Source organism: Bidens hawaiensis, unplaced genomic scaffold (assembly GCF_021521415.1).
Source record: "Bidens hawaiensis isolate Kalapana, Puna unplaced genomic scaffold, B.hawaiensis_p1.1 tig00048063_1, whole genome shotgun sequence".
Taxonomy (NCBI): domain Eukaryota; kingdom Viridiplantae; phylum Streptophyta; class Magnoliopsida; order Asterales; family Asteraceae; genus Bidens; species Bidens hawaiensis.
The window spans coordinates 98,194-116,196 of NW_027498584.1; the positions used below are offsets into that span (position 1 = coordinate 98,194).

The following is an 18,003-nucleotide window of genomic DNA, read 5'->3' on the forward strand; positions in this document are numbered from 1 at the left end:
AGAAGATTGCAACGAAGTTGTTGTTGTCAGAAGCAAACATGTTAAGAGGGGGAATGAAAGTGGAAGTGCTCGCTTAAGTTGGTGTGCTTGGTGATTGACTTTGTTGGTGTTGTTTGATGTTATAATTAATGGGCATGTGTTTTTGTGTGATAAAACAGTGGTTAATGTTTGTCTGGTTTTTTTTTTTTTTTTGTGGTGTTTTAATCTAAGTATTTGTGTACTTGTGATGTACTTTGTCCCCGTAGGATAATCTAATTTAAGTTTGTTGCTAAATCATGTTTATCTTGATTGTTATTTAATAATTAAGTTAGATAATGGGATGATGGGAGGTTTTGTGTCAGGAATCTAAAACCTGTTACCTGACGAAAAAGGTGAGCTGACCTTAGGAAAAAAATCAATTAAGATGTGATGTGCGGCTGGTGAAAAATGCCTACATGTGACCCCCCTGCAGTTTGCTCAATGTGTACTTTTTAACAATTAATTACATAAAAGTTGAATATGAAAGCTTTGAATTTCATCTTTATCATCATTAATTAAGGTTAAAAAAATGTAGAGTAGAGTAGGGTTAAAACTTTAAGTTACCATTCCTCATAAGTTACCATTACATAGTGTTTTTGTCTTGAAAATGATGCCTAATAAGTAAATAGTAGAAACATAGCTAGTAGAAACATAGCTAGCAAAAGGGTGAAAATGAGATTGTTTTTTTTATTAATTTCGGCCCTCAACTTCTTGTTATCACTCTTCAATTGGTTTTTTTCGCCTCAACACCCGGGATTATCTCCATGGACCGCGAACACATAGGTTGATCGATCCATCCGATAAACGCACATGAGGAGTTCTACACAAAAAAAAATTGGATTCAAACTTCCATTACCACAGAAAGGAGTCTGTAAAAAATGTTACAGAAATAATGCTTTACCGTTATGGGGCAGGAGTAGAATCTGCGACCCGGGTTTCGATCAGTCCACGAAGTGCGGGCGACAGCAACCGTACCACATTTGCACAACACCATGATTTTTGGGTAAAAATAGATGGTCGTTTTGGTGAGAAGTAGGAGTGTTATGAGAATATAGTAGGTTGAGAAAACTATTATATTATATATGTGATGTAGGGGTTGATGGCTTGATGGGTTGTAAGGTGTAGATTAAAAGTAGTAGGTTAAAAGAATCATTACAAAAAACATCAAAAAATTCAAAATAAAATAAATAAATAAATAAAAGTAACAATTTTTTTTACCATGTTAAAAACTGTCAAATGCTTTACAGAAATAAAAAACATTTTTTGAGCGTTGTTTTGTAACAAAATAAAGTAACATTGTTTTAACATATTTTGAATTTTACTAAAAAATAAGTAACATTTTTAAAGCATGTTAAAAATGCAAAGATGTGATGTGTGACTGGTGAAAGCCATGTGACCTCTACTTTGCTAAGTGTACTTTTAACAATTAAACTACATCTACGTAAAGTCATGTTGGACACACAAAAAATTTAAGGCATAAAAGTTTTGTAATTACTTCAGTTGGCCTGCTTCAGCTTTATCATCGTTACTTAAGCCTTATCAGTTTTTGACAAAAAAGTACCCCAAGTTACCATTAGATAGATAAAATGATGTATTTCTAGTAGAATCTATAAAATGTGTTATTGATAACATGTTTTTTTGAAGACATGATTTTTTTATGTTTGTTTTTCAAATTTAAAAAATCTTTTTACAAACTGTATTTCTAAAAACATAAAACATGTAACCACATGTAACTGTGCGTTTTTTTAAAACAAACATAATTTGTTTACATGATTAACCTGGGTGACAAAAATTAATTTTTAAAGGTTACTAAAACTAGTTTAGTGCAATCAAAAAACTTAGCTTTCTATGAAATTTTGTACTTGTTTGTGTTTTTTATTGTGACAGTGTAGTTACTTACAAATGCTTTATTGTCACCTACCAGATTTTATAGTTGTTTCTATGAGAAAGTAACATGTTTACACCAACCTACTTACAAATGATTTATTCTCACCTACCAAAATTAAATTTTAGAGACAGACATTTGTTGATATAAATAGGTGCCTTGCAACTTCAAAAATCAATATGCCAAAAAAAGGGTTCTTTCACAATAGTTGTTGTCGTAAAAAATGTTTAGGGGTAAACACAAGTCATGGACCACAAAATACAAAGCAAAAGGGTCGTCTTTGTCTAGCGGGGGGCGAAAAAAAAAACTCAGAGTTCCCAAGCGAAGCGACAAGAAGGCTTTATGAAACCACGGCTCATTGGTTAGCTGAAGCTGCCGCTGCTAACTTTAAAAGTGAAACTGTGGGCCAAAAGAATACCGAGATCGTTGTTGCACAAGCAAAATCTGGTGATGTAATAGTTCACAAGACGGAACCGGGTGAGGTCAGTAATCCCGTGTGCAATGTAGCATTTCCCGAGATGGTTAAAAATGAGGTGCACGAGCTGTTGAGGGATGAAGATGATCCGTTTGATGATGAGTGGGTTTTGAAATATGATTGGAGCAAGCATGTTACCCCCGACAAACATCCACCTGCTGGCCGCAGGTTTTGCGCTGATTGTGGTAAGATACAACCGCGGGAACATTGGTGGCAGATTGTTTGTTCCTAAAAACCTATGTGGCCTGTGATTCTAGTAATGTTACCTGGGCGGCACCCGACACTCCTTTTGATGGGTGGTCGTTTGTCATGTTACTATTGCGCGCGTTACCGATAGGGTAAGCGTGCTTCTTATTATTATTATCACGCTTCATGGATGTCTTGTTGTGTTGACTTTGGTAATTTAGGTTCGTAGGTTTGTTGTTTTAGGTTTATTGTAACGTCTAATGTCTTTAAATTTTGTGGTAATGTTGTAATGATAAGATGTTAGAGTTACAATTTGTTTTTGTTTTTTTAATGTAACACTTTTACATCTCTCTTTTGTCTCCTAGTAGTGTCTGATGTGGATTTGTGGTGGAAAATGTACATTATTTTTTTTTTCAAAAGTTACTTTTTAAATGTACGTCAACCATGAATTAGCAAGTGGAAAAATGTTTATTAATAGATAAATAAAATTATAAACAAAAAACAAGATTGATTCATATAAACTAGAGTTACATAAAACATAATATTACAAAAACAAAAAAGGACTTAAAAACATTGATGCATTTAGTTGATCCTTTATGGTCACATAATATTACAAAAGTGTGGGGGTCAACTACAGTTACATAAAATATTACAAAAAAAAAACAAGGGTTTAAAACACGTTGATGCATTTAGTTGATCCCGTTTTCAGTTACATACTATTACAAAAAGGGATCAACTTTTCTGAATCAAAGCTTACATGATATCACAAAATAAAATCACTTATCAAAATGGTTTTAGCTGTTACCATTTCCTTGACACATATTCCCCACCTCTATCCTTATTTTTTCCGCCTCCTTTGGTTTTTTTCGGCCGCAAGTTTCTTCAACTTGACTTTCTCGTAATTTCTTGAGTCATGATCATTGACATATTGCTTACAATTATTGCATAACCTTAGAGGTTTTTGAGACCTGTCAGCTTGTTTTTCAGCCTCTCCCACAATACGAAGAACGTGATCGGTACCTTTGTTTCTAATTACATCCGGATTGCCGACTGCCGTCTCCAAATCAATAGCTAACAGTTGCCCAATCAACTCTTCAATCACCGCTACCATATTTTGAGAAGCATTTGCCATGTCTGCTTGACCTAGAAATGTGCGGTCTTTCAAAGCTCTGATCTCGCGTACTAGTGAAGCCAAACCAACAGCTTCACTCCTTCACGCATCAACACAGTCGGATATTATTTCAAAATCTCATGCCAAAGACCGGAACAGCCAGTGTTATCAACCTGATTCTGGTACCGAGCTTCCCATACACGTTTGGGGAGAACATTCCTGGTTCACCTTTTACTAATGTATTGGGAAGGGATCTTGTCTACTTTTTTAACTCGGTAAACACAAAAAATGTATCGGCATAAGCATCCAATTCGGGTGAAGCTCTTACATGAACAGGAAGACGAATGATTTTTACTATCATATTCAACCTGCGGGGTTCAAAAAGACACCATGGATAAGTATTTGGTTGGCATTGAATTATAGACATGGAATATTTATTGTAGTGTTATTAAATTATAGACATGGAATGTTTATTATAATATTATTAAATTATAGACATGCAATGTTTATTATAATGTTACATAAAAACCAAAAGCTATTAATATATATCAGCAATGGTTTTTTGGGTCATGGGTTTTTTCACATAAAAAACATAACATGTAAAAAAAATATAACATATATTAAAGTTAAAATACATTAAAGTATATTTAATTACAGGTTACATAAACCCAAATAATGTTTAAAGTACATGGTAGCCATTGAAAAATGTTTATTATAAAGTTACAAAAAAAAACAAAAACTTTTAATATATATCACCAATGGTTTTAGTCACATAAAAAAAATCTAACATGTAAAAACATGTGTGGTTTTAAATTAAAAAAATATAATTAATTATAGGTTACATGAACCCAAAAAGTATTAACATTTATTAGATATTTGTTAAGAGTTTACCGTGAAAATGTTGGTGACATCCCGGTTTTTGTCAAGATGGGTAACAGAATACACATGTATGCCATCAACTTCCTCCGTGCCGAATACATAACAAAAAAACTTCCCTTTGAATATTTCCTTACAAACTTCCTGGAATATGTTGTGTGAGTAAAAATCAAAGGCATGTTTCTCAATTTCATACTTAAAGGATACTTCGAATGTCTTGTATCCGAACAATCTTTGCATGTAGCGTTGACTATCCATTCTTGTTTCAAAACACAACATGAACTGAACAAGTGTGTTCGCACTAGAGGAGTTAACTTTTAAGGAGGCATTAGAGCTTTCGCACCTTGATGTGGTCTTCATTAAACAACACATGGGAATGTCTCTAAAATAAGCCGGTACCCATTGATCCCTAATTGCATACATCTCTTTTAGCCAGTCGTGCTCTTGCAAACCAAAATCTTCCATCAACTCTTCCCATCTAGAATCAAACGTAGAGGGCTTGATAAACACATTCCAAACCAACCGATGAATCCTAGCCCGGATGTTTGTATTATCTAAAAGATCGCTAGAAATCTGATTCACATTTAAAGAGAAAAAGCAACAAAAACATTAGAACATTGCTGGGGGGCACGATTGAGGCATGCAAAAACCCTATGGCTACCCAAAAACTAATTCACATTGTGTTACCTTGGAAGGTAATTTCTTCATAATGTGCCACATGCAAAGCCAATGACGCGATTGAGTCATAACTTGTGAAATTGCTTGCTTCATAGCGGGATCTTGATCATTTAATACAAGTTGTGGTTGTTTCCCATGAACTTTAATAAAAGCTTCAAGCACCCATTCATATGATTCTATGGTTTCATTACTTAACAACCTGGCACCGAATGTGACACATCTCTTGTTGTTGTCAACACCGGTAAAGGGTGCAAAAATCATTTTGTACCTAGAATGCAAACAAGTAAATGTAACAGTTGCGCAAAAATAAAACAGTTACACAAATTGTAAACAGTTAAAAAAATGTTAACTAAACAAAATGAAAACAGTTTACAAAATACTTACTTGTTGGTTTTATAAGTAGCATCGAAAGCCATTACATCCCCAAAAGCTTGATAACTTATCTTTGATATTTCATCGACCCAAAACACTGATTTCAATTTCCCTTTTTCAACAACAAAGTCAAAATGAAAATCTGGTAAACTATCACAACGATCCTTCAAGCGGTCCAAAACTAATTGCAAGCCTCGGTTACCAATATGTATCCTCATAGAGTTGTACCAGTTCTTGAAATTTGTAGCAGTTCCGTTAACATTATGGTGACCGCCTTTCATTGAAATGTGCAAACGATGAGCTATAGTAGGACCAATTTTGTTTAAACTCATTTGGTGAATAAACTGTTGGGTTGAGAACGTGAGCTTTCGAGATATCTTGGTTAAATCTCTGTTGTACTCTTCAACTAAGGGATGATTATGATTTTCACAAAACTTTATGACATTGTACACAGACGTTTCTTCGCATACTTGTAACGTAATGCTTGTTGGACAATCCGTAACGGAAAATGTACACTGCCTCATTTTCAAGGAGCTCTCGCATAACATGTCAAATTTACGTTTACCCTGTGGTTTGCCAGCTTTATTACACCTCAAATACTATTTGTAACAACATCCTTCCATCTCTTGGTCTGTCCTTTTCGAATTGAGAAACCAGCCTTAAAGGCATAATTTTTGTAAAACTGAACATCTTCTTCCCAACTATTGAAAGTAGCACCAATCGTCGGTTTTAGGTGGGCACTAACATCAGGGCACCAAAATGTGGTTCCGTTTGGAGTATGAAAGAAATTGTCTCCCTTAGACTCATGGGTATCTTGAAAAAAGGGTCAAAAAAAGAACAAAATTAGCTACACATAGTGATGATACTAATCCATTTTCATAAGTTGTGCACAAAATGACAAAAATACCAAAAAAACATAAAAATGTAAAAAATAAGAGGTAAACATTATAAACTGTCACTAAAAGGTAAAAATTAAAAACTGTCACTAACAGGTAAAAAATTATAAACTATCACTAAAAGGTAAAAACAAAAGCTAAAAATTATAAACTGTCACTAAAAGGTAAAAATTATAAACTGTCAACAAAAGGTAAAAAACACTAACAAATGTAAATTGTCACTAATGGGTAAAAAATACCAAAAAAAATTACAAAAAACTAATTATAACAAATTAATAGTGCGACATCAAGCAACTAAGATAAAAAAAACAGAACAACAAACCTCCGGATTCATGTGACCGAGAAAGAACAGGAGAGTTGCAATTAACTTGAAAAACTGGATTCACATATAAAGGAGACGAATGAGACGAAACAACCACATGATCTTCGCCTAAAAAAAATAAAAAACCCAAGATTGAAATTTGGTATGTACAAAAATGAAATAATAAAAGAAAAAAATAACCTGGATATTGTTCAGCGACGAACGGCGGCGGATCATTTGATGTTGACAAAGCATACGAGGGATCCATGATTACGAATTAAATGAAAACACATTCAATGCTCTGAGATGATGAAACTAATTCAATGTTCCCAGGGGGCTATTTGGGTTTGGGAGGGGGTGGGATAAACAGATGAGGATTAATGAGATAAGATTAGGTAGGTGGTTTAAGTGTAAATTAACAATGACATCAAATCAGCTGGATATAATCTAGGATCAGAAGCTTTATGGGATGCAGGTTTGAAAAGTTGTTGGACTAATTTGCTCTTCTAGATAAAAGAGGTTCTTAAGACTTTGTAAAAAGCATGTTTATGGATTTGTTTTATGAACATAAGTATATATATTAACCAAAATCATAACAATACGAATATATAATTGTTGTGTATTTTAAAGAGCAAATTCAAAATGACAAAACTATGACTATAATTGTTTATGGTTAATAATGAAAATTCTATAAAGTTTATTATATGAATTTCATACCCATTTGTATATTAAAACAAGAACTAAAATATGTTTGGTGATAGATAAATTCAAATAATTTATTGCATGCATGTTAAACTGAAAGAAACTTGATTGTTGGCTAATATGAATAACGAAGTTTATAAAATATCAATTTTATAATTCCCCAATTAGCTATGAATCTTAGAAGAACAAGAAGATGAAGAACAAGATGGAATTAGAATATCTAACCACAATGATGATAATTCTTTTTCCTAACTGAGCAAGACCTTCCAAGCCTTCTAATAAACTCCAAAATGTTTGATTATAAGTGCAAATTGTGTGTGTTTAATTGGAATTCCCATCTAAGCAATGAAACAAGTTCCTCTATTTATAGGTTGAGCTGGTAGCCTGACACGGCCCCGTGATTTGAGATTTACACGCGCATTTAATGCTTGTCTGGAAGTACATTTGATTGTTGGACACGGGGGCGTGGAAAGGGAAACACGACCACGTGTTTCGTGTGTCAGGACCTCATTTGTGTCTTATCTATGACAGTGCACACGGGGGTGTGGAAAGGGAAGCACAGTCTCGTGTTTGGAGTTGTCAGGACCATTTTTTTTTGTCTTATTCAAGAAAGGTGACCTTGGGGCATGGAAAGGGAAGCGCAACCCCATGTTTCAGTGTCAGAAAGTTTAAAATTTGGCAGTTTCAGTCCCTGGACTTGATAAATACTCCAAAATAGCGAATATACTGGAATAAACTTGATTATAACACATGATTGAGTTGGTTTACCATGAATAAACATAAAACCACACAATATAACATAACATCCATCAATTTGTTGGTTAAACAAAGATTCGAAATACAATATGGATCAGGTTTCAAATACAGAAAGTTGATGAATGTCACAGGTCGGACGAGACGTACCTGCTCCATCTAACGTTACGACTTCGGTTGTTCATATGATGGTTCTCATTTCCCCTATTTCTACAGCTTCGGCTAAAGGAACAGGAGGACAACGCTATTTGATTTCATTTACTTTATGTTTGAACATTTATTTCATGACGATCGTTGAATCACGATTTTATTATACACACACACACACACATGCAAAAACTTATGAAAACTCACCAACATGTGTTGTTGACAAATGCATTATTTTAAACGTGCTGAAGGTTGACACGGTGAAGTGTCAAGACAAGAAAACTAGTTTTACCTTAGGATTATTTCAATGAACAATATTTGTTTCATTTCGATGTAATGTTATTTGTCTCATTATCAAACTATATATGTTGTAACTATTAATAGTGTTACGAGCTTATAAGTGATCTGTACGTTGCACCTGGGTGTATTCCGGTTAAAGATGGGGCGTTACACAAAAGAAGATGTGGGTTTTGAGTAGGGATGAGCTTGGTACCGACTAGTACCGGTATCGAAAATACCGATCCCGAAAATCACAAAATCTTGGTACGGTACCGAAATATTCGGTTTGGTACCGTTACGGTACCGGTATTGAAGGCAAAAATTCGGGAAATACCGGTACTGTACTGATCCCGAAACTCAAAACTTTTGTACCGATGGTACTAAATCATACCGAATTTAGTTTTGAGAGACTTGGAGAAAAATCAGTGAATGGTATTGTGAGATACAGGATTAGTTGTGTGATGACCGAGGATAAAAGTGGATTAAACCTAACATCGTACGATATGATTTTCTTTCCAGTCAAATATGTTGACCATTATTTTTTGATGTTTCAATTCTTTTAATATGGATTAAACTTAGTGTTGTTTGACATAAGAAGTTTGTGTCTGACAATGTTGGGTGTTGTTATTAGACAATTAGTAGTTTGCGTATAGCAGCGGAGAGCGGAGGGTATAAAAACGTGTAAAGGTTGGTGTTTCGCATCAATAATTTTTTTATAGGTCTCTTGTGCAAGTGAGTGTTGGGTGACACTAAACATAATATTTGGAAATGGACGTGATTATATCTGATGAATTGTAGCTATAGTCGGTATTTGAATGGGGTTCATGTTGACGATTTTGTTACTTCAACAAAGGATCTTGAAAGATTTTATTCGAATTTTATACCGATTATAAAATAATTATAATCAGAATAGTTTGTCTTGTTTTAAAGATTATAAAACTAATACCTAGTACACAGTAATAAAGGGAACAACAATTCCGTTGAATATTTCAATTAATAGTACATATTTATAAAAATATATATACAAGTAGACCATGAAGCAAATAATTATTTGTATACTATTTGTTTTTCAAAATTAAATAACAAAACAAATATAATATATTAGTAAAGAAGTAAAATATGAAAAGTATGATATGTTAGACGATTTCTATTAATTGTGATAAATGCTTTTTTAGATTTAAATAAAAAATAAAATGTATTGATAAAAGTATAATATGAAATTTTCTAAATAAAAAAGTTACAATATTTACCATTATACCCTTGCAATTAATTAAAAGAAAAAAAAATCTGATTGGTTGGAATGACTTTTCTCACCAAAATGAATTTGAACTTAAGTTTATACATACATGCATACATACATGGTATATAATTTTGTTTAGGTCTATGTGATAAGATTAAAAAAGCCATTAAAAAATATTAAAAAAAACCTTTAATGAACACACATAAAAAACAAACATTAAACATGAATGGACGTAGCAGATATTAATAAACACCCTGTCAGACGTTCATGAACATTCCTTGTTCATGTTCGTTCATTTATTAAACGAACGATGAACTTCTCACCAAACAACTATCAAAAATACTCACTGAACATCCGGTTCATGACCCCACTGGTATAGACTAAAATCATGAAATAAATTTTCATTAGTTACCTTTAATGAAGACAAGTACAAAAACTCAGATATCTTTGAAAAGCACGCCACGCCACGCCACGCCACGCCACGCCCTTAGTTTCCCAAGCAACAGACATATGTCCATATTTTTCTCTCTTTTATTACAATCCTACCCTTGTCTTTCTATAATAATAATAATAATAATAAATATTATTCTAAACAAATACAACACCTTTTCTTTTCTTTTTCTTTTGTTCTTGTAGCCGGCATAACACTGCGTGATCTGGGGTTTTCCTTCCTAGAGATTTGAAAAACCCAAAAGTGGCCAACTTGCTTATTATCTGTTTAATTCGAATTAACAACAAGCTCTTCTTGAATATTTGAGATGGGTTTTATCAGTACTTTGCTGGGTTTTTCTGGATTTGGAATAGGGGTTTCTGCTGGCCTTGTGATTGGTTATTATCTCTTCATCTACTTCCAGCCCACAGATGTTAAGGTATCTTCGATGTTCTTCTTCATTTTGATTTCGGTTATTATAAATCTTTTATTTTGTTTGAATGTCTAAAGATCGATTGGATTAATAAAGATAGATAGCGTGTGCTGGTTCTTGTAGAATAAAGTTTACTTTTTTCTTAATCATTTGGGATTTTGGTTACATAAATTGATGTTTTAATTTTTATTTTATTATTATTATTATTTTTTTTTAATGGCTGTGGGTTTGTTCAATTGAGTTTAAAGGGTTACTTGTTTGAGCAGGATCCTATTATTCGCCCGTTGGTCGAACGGGACTCTGAAACGCTGCAACGGATGCTTCCCGAGATTCCATTGTGGGTTAAAAACCCGGATTTTGATCGGGTATGTATTTCATTTTTTCACCACTGAAAGTTTGAAGTTATTAAATATTGAAATTTACGGATGTTTTGAGTGGATCAATGCAGGTTGATTGGCTTAACAAGTTCATTGAGTACATGTGGCCTTATCTTGACAAGGTATGTTAGTAAAACTAGTTATGTTAATTTTTGCGGTTATATAATTTTCTTTATTTTGTGCTACTTTTCATATTTATTTGCTCTTTTATATGTTAGTACTATAGTCTTGTCACCACTTTATGTTATCAGTAGTAGCGTACGACTATTATTATTAGTACATTTTAATTACCTTAGCAACACTTTATATTATCATGTATACTATAGTTTACATGCCAAAGAATAAATAAAACATAGGGTTGTAAATGAACCCAATGTGAACAAACATGATGTTCGTTCAATGAATAAATGAACGAACGCGTACCTGAACACATGCCTAGCTCGTTCATTTATGTTTGTGAATGTTTGTGGATATAAACAAACATGAGCACGTTCATTATATATAGCTAAAACCCTCTTGTTGTTTGTGTTGGATTGTTTGTTTGGTTAAAGTTAAACGGACATGAACAGGAACATGTTTGTTTGTTTTACGGTTAATGTAGTAACCTTTTTGTATTTACAGGCAATATGCAGGACCGCGAAGGATATTGCGAAGCCCATTATTGCCGAACAAATTCCAAAGTATAAAATTGATTCGGTTGAGTTTGAGACTCTTACTTTAGGGTCTTTGCCTCCTACTTTTCAAGGTAACACTCTTCTTTCTGTATTTTCATTTGTTTTACATAATATATATATAATATATTTATATATATAATATATTTATATATATGTATATGCATGCACACGCACACACACATTTATATATGTGTGACATTTTTTTGATTTTTTTCATATATTAACATTGTTTGAAACCGGTTTTACCATATTTTATATATAAATTTTTATTACATATATAAATCACAAGTTTGTGTATGTGTAAAATTTATGTAATAACAAACTTACATAAATGTAAAAAAAATTTAAATATGTGTAAAAACTAATTTTCATAATTGTAATCGTAAATGTAGATATAAATATAGATATAAAAAGTGATAAAACTACATTCAAATAACATTAACATACAAATTTTTTTTATAAAAAACGTCAGTTATTAAGAGTTCTTTCAAGTTCTTAAAAACTTAAGAGTTCTGTAATGATACTCATCCTATATATATATATATATATATATATATATATATAGAGGGGAGATTTCAATTAAGAACCCCTTTGAGTTTTAAGAACTTGAAAGAACTCAGTGTAACGATTTTTTTTCGAATTTTTTTTACACATGCGTAGTATATGTAAGTTACATACACGTAAAAAAATTACAGCATTTTTTACGCATCGAGTCGACTTTTTACACATGTGTAACGGACGTAAAAGTTAGTGTAACCACTTACATATTTATTCTCTCTCCTACTTTGAGTTCTTTGCCAGATTTAATCTCAACCACATATTCCAATCCATTTAATTAAATGTGTGGCCTAGAGTTGAGTTCTTAAGTTCTTAAAACTCAACATGGTTCTCAAAATATCCCTCTCATATATATATATATAGAGGAAGGTTCATGTATATTTTAATCTTAACATGATGACGTAGGAATTAATACCAATTTATAAAAAATGAGAGCGTAAGAAACAATACCAATCTACATAAACAATGATTTATAATAACAAAGAAAAAAACTTAAAAATTACAACAAAAGAATCAAAATCAAGAACAAAATAATATCAGCAAATACTTATAACAGCAAAAGAAAAAATCTAATAATAACAAAATATAAAACAGCAAATACTTATAACGTCTCATAATCGAAAATTAGCAATACGAACAAAAAATAACAACAAACACCTATAAAAATAAACCTAATGATAACAACAAATTGGTTCTCACTGTTTTCATGTTAAGAATAAAATGTATTTGATCATGTTTCTATATATATATAGGGGAAGGTTCATGTGCATTTTAGTATTAACATGAGAACGTAGGAAATAATACGAATTTATAAAAAAATGAGAACGTAAGAAACAATCCAACTACAGTACCAATCTACATAAACAATTATTTATAATAACAAAGAAAAAAACCTAAAAATTACAACAAAAGAATCAAAATCAAGAACAAAATAATAACAACAAATACCAACAAATACTTGTATCAGCAAAAGAAAAAATCTAATAATAACAACAAAATATAAATAAGCAAATACTTATAACGTCTCATAATCGAAAATTAGCAAATACGAACAAAAAATAACATCAAACACTTATAAAAATAAACCTAATAATAACAGCAAATTGATTCTCACTGTTTTCATGTTAAGAATAAAATGTATTTGATCCTGTTTCTATATATATATATACATGAGGGGTTGGTATCATTTCGGAATTCCAAAAAAGTTAAGAAGTTTTAAGAACTCATAACAACCAAACATTTTTAAATTTTTTCATATATTAACATTATTTAAGACTAGTTGAACCATATATTTATATATAATTTTTTATTAAATATATAATTCACAAGTTTACATATGTGTAAAATTTATGTGATAACAAATTTACATGTGTAAAAAAAATTTAGATGTGTGTAAAAACTAATTTTCATAATTGTAATCGTAAATATAGATATAAAAAATAAAAAGTGATAAAACTACACTCAAACAACATGAACATACAAAAATTTTATAAAAAACGTTAGTTATTAGGAGTTCCTTCAAGTTCTTAAATAATTTAAGAGTTCTGTAATGATATATACAGGATGAGTTTCATTACCGAACTCTTAAATATGTAAATTGAATTTTTTTCAGGATGGAAAATATTGTAACTTTGGAACTTCAATTTTGTTTCATTTTAAAGAAAAGTTTGTCCTAAACTTAAGATTTTGTCAGCTCATTTGGTCCTGTTTTGTTGGAGGTCAAATTTTATAAAATCTTAAAGCTAGGACTTACCAAACACCGATTTGACTATGATGTTTGGAGTTGCATAAAACAGGTCTAAAATACACTTGTCAGTAAAACATTGAAACAGTCATCATAAATTGTGTGCCACATTAATATTTAATATCAAGAATCTGTTTTCAGGGATGAAGGTGTATGTCACCGGTGAGAAAGAGTTGATCATTGAACCATCTTTAAAATGGGCTGGAAATCCTAATGTTTCTCTTGTTGCCAAAGCATTTGGTTTAAAAGCAACTGTTCAGGTTATTTACTTTATTTATTTATTTCTTTTACTTTTTTAAGGAAAATGTTTTTTGCTTTTTCTGAAAAATATTATAATTTAAGGTGGTGGATTTACAAGTCTTTGCTGCACCGCGCATCACACTAAAACCGCTTGTTCCTAGCTTTCCTTGTTTTGCTAAGATTTGTGTCTCTCTCATGAATAAGGTAAACTGGGTTCTTTTTGATAGATTCCAAAACACAAATAATATAATTATATGCATTGTTAATTTGGAGTCAAGTAGGACTGTCCGTTAACTCGTTAGGAAAAAACTTGCTTGAAATTGGCTTGGTTTCTAGACGAGCCGAGCTAAGCTTGATCCGAGGTTGGCTTACTCGCTTGCCTCATTTAATTTTATGTAAATTTTATAAAATAGCATTTTATAGCCAAAGTGAAAGGCACCGAATCCGAACTTTTCATCATTATTCGGTCCATTTCACATCAAGACCTTTTTTTTTCTTCGAAGTTTTAACAACCTAACCAAGCTGAGCCAATTTAATTTGAAACTGAGCCGCGCTCAAGCTCAAGTTTTCAGCTCAATTTTAAAATTCGAGCAAAAACTGAGCCGGGCTAGCTTTTGAAATTGATCCAAGCTGAGATCGAGCTCAAGTTTTCAGCTAGGTTTAAAATTCAGGCCGAACCAATTTTTTTCAAAACCGAGCCAAGCTGAGCTCAAATTTTCAGCTCGGATTAAAATTTCAACACTAGCTTGAGGTCACCTTGGCTCGGCTTGTGAACAGCCATAGAGTCAAGTTGGCAAATCTTGAACCTTAGTTTCTGTAACATCCTTGCTGTTGAGAAACGTTCGTAAATATCGAATTCTTTCAATTTGTTAAGTAATAAGCTACCTATATTATATGCTCTTTTCATCCAACAGATTAGACTTGTCAAACGAAGTTTATGAAAAATTATAGAAAGTACTCAAGTAGCCAAATTTGTATATAATATTAGTATTCTAATAAAAAATCTTGGTTTTGCCACATGTTTGGTAGCCAAGTTTATGTGTCATATTATTATTCAAATAAGAACATATTGATTCTATGCTTTCTTTTCTCACTTTTGCTTCATTTTGCAGCCACATGTTGATTTTGGGCTCAGGCTGTTTGGTGCTGATCTTATGTCAATTCCTGGATTGTATAGGTTTGTTCAGGTAAATGTAGAATGCTTGAATAACCGCTTTATATTTGGTTTCAAGTCAATCTGCTGACTTTATTTTCAAAACAAATAATCTTGAAATCTATCATGTGCAGGAACAAATCAAAGATCAAGTGGCCAACATGTATCTTTGGCCAAGAACTCTAGAAATACAAATATTGGATCCATCAAAGTATGTTTACATAATTATATCCGCTTGTTACGAGTAAAAGTCAACGTCTTGACTATGATCATATTGACTCGTGATCATTTTGCAGAGCGTTAAAGAAACCTGTCGGAATCCTTCATGTTAAGGTTCTGAAGGCGGTGAAGTTGAGAAAGAAAGATCTTTTAGGTGCTTCAGATCCCTACGTTAAGATAAAGCTTACAGAAAGTAAGCTTCCGTCAAAGAAGACGACCGTTGAAACATAAGAATTTGAATCCCGAATGGAATGAGGAGTTTAATATGGTTGTTAAAGATCCCGAATCGCAAGCCGTGGAGTTTCAAGTTTATGATTGGGAACAGGTATGGTTTCGCTTGTTTTGATTATTAAAGTCAAATTGACTCTTTTTTATTCCAATTTAAATGTTCTTTTTTGTTAACAAATTTTGATAGCAAATATCTAAGGTTTCATTATGGGTTCATATGATCTTACACCAAAAGACCCTTTTTACCAAAATACCGTTTTTACCGAATTACCATTTTTACCGAAGACTCTTTTTACCGAAATACCCTTTCTACCGAATTACCTGTTTTACCAAGATACCCTTTTTTACCAAGATACCCTGTTTTCACCAAGATACCCTGTTTTTACCAAGATACTCTTTTTAACCAAGATATCTATTTTAACCAAGATAACCTGCTTTTTCCAGGATACCCATTTTTTTACCAAGATACCCATTTTTGTTACCAAGATACCCTGTTTTCACCAAGATACCCTGTTTTTACCAAGATACCCTTTTTTACCAACATACCCTTTGGCCAGGATACGCTTTTACCAACATACCCTTTATACCAAAGTACCCTTATCAAAATAACCTGTATACCAAAGTACCCTTGTATCAAAATAAACTTTATAACAAAGTACCTTTTTACCAAGATAACCTTTTTTACCAATTTACCCTCTTACCAAAAATACACTTCTACAAGAATACCTTTTTTCCAAAATACGATTTTCTGAAATTCCCTTTCACCAAAATACCCTTTTGAATGTCTTGTTTTTTAGGTTGGCAAACACGACAAGATGGGCATGAACGTTGTCCCCTTGAAGGAACTTAAGCCTGATGAGCCCAAAACCGTGACACTCGATCTCTTGAAAAATATGGATCTGAACGATGTTCAAAACGAGAAATTAAGAGGCCAGCTTGTGGTTGAGTTGTTATATAAACCTTTTAAGGATGAAGATATGCCAACTTTTGAAGATGCTGGTGCTGTTCCAAAGGCGTCTGAAGGAACACCGCCAGGTGGTGGTGAACTAGTGGTTAGAATTCATGAAGCTCAAGATGTCGAAGGAAAACATCATACTAATCCTTATGTCAGGATTCTTTTGAAAGGAGAGGAGAGAAAACAAAGGTGTCATTTATTCGTTTTGTAAAAGGGAGTTTTCGGTTACTCTGATTTTATAAATTTATTCAAGTGTTGAATTTTTTTTCGGGTGCAGCATGTAAAGAAAAACCGAGACCCAAGATGGGACGAGGAGTTCAAGTTCAAACTCGAGGAGCCTCCCGTGAATGATAAGTTGCATGTGGAAGTTGCTAGTGCTTCATCCAGGATCGGGTTACTGCATCCTAAGGTCATAGTGACTTTTGTGATCAAACTTGCTATTTTGCATTGATTATTTTGGCTGATCGAAAACGCTAGAACTTTTTAAAAAGCTCCTGGCATGCAGCTCACTTACCGGCTCGACCAGTAAACGTGCTGAGCCTGTGCCAAGGTCGGGTTGTGGCTCGCTCGTTGGAACTTTCAAATTAAAGCCCAAATTTGTGTGTGTGTGTATGTAAATCATGAATTCTCTCCTAAAACAGTATGGATATCCACTTTTCATTATTATAGGTAACATCAAATTTGACACGCGTGGTTAGTAACCGTTTTCCGCAACCCCACCATAGAAAAACTGAAACTTGTTTACCTTTAACTAGAAACAAAAAAAAGTCAAAAGTTACTTAATATTTATTTTTAAAAATTTGTATCTATTATGAAAAAGAGTAGTATACTACTAAAAATAAAGAGATGAAGAAAGTCGATTTGGAGAACGCCTTGGCGCCTTTAGGTGAAGTCTCACTTATATGTGGGCCAGATAATGTTGATAATTAATAGTTATTTACTTGTGTAAAACAGGAATCATTGGGGTATGTGGACATAACTCTAGGGGATGTTGTGCACAACAAAAGGATCAATGAGAAGTACCATCTTATTGATTCAAGGAATGGCAAGATCCAAATTGAGCTGCAATGGAG

At 32.7% G+C, this 18,003-nt stretch overlaps 2 pseudogenes; one reads left to right on the forward strand and one right to left on the reverse strand.

Moving 5' to 3' along the window:
* Positions 1–3,402: 3,402 nt before the first annotated feature.
* On the reverse strand, positions 3,403–7,066 carry LOC143597293 (protein FAR1-RELATED SEQUENCE 5-like; annotated as a pseudogene).
* A 3,595-nt stretch (positions 7,067–10,661) lies between these two features.
* On the forward strand, positions 10,662–17,998 carry LOC143597294 (synaptotagmin-1-like; annotated as a pseudogene).
* Positions 17,999–18,003: the final 5 nt, after the last annotated feature.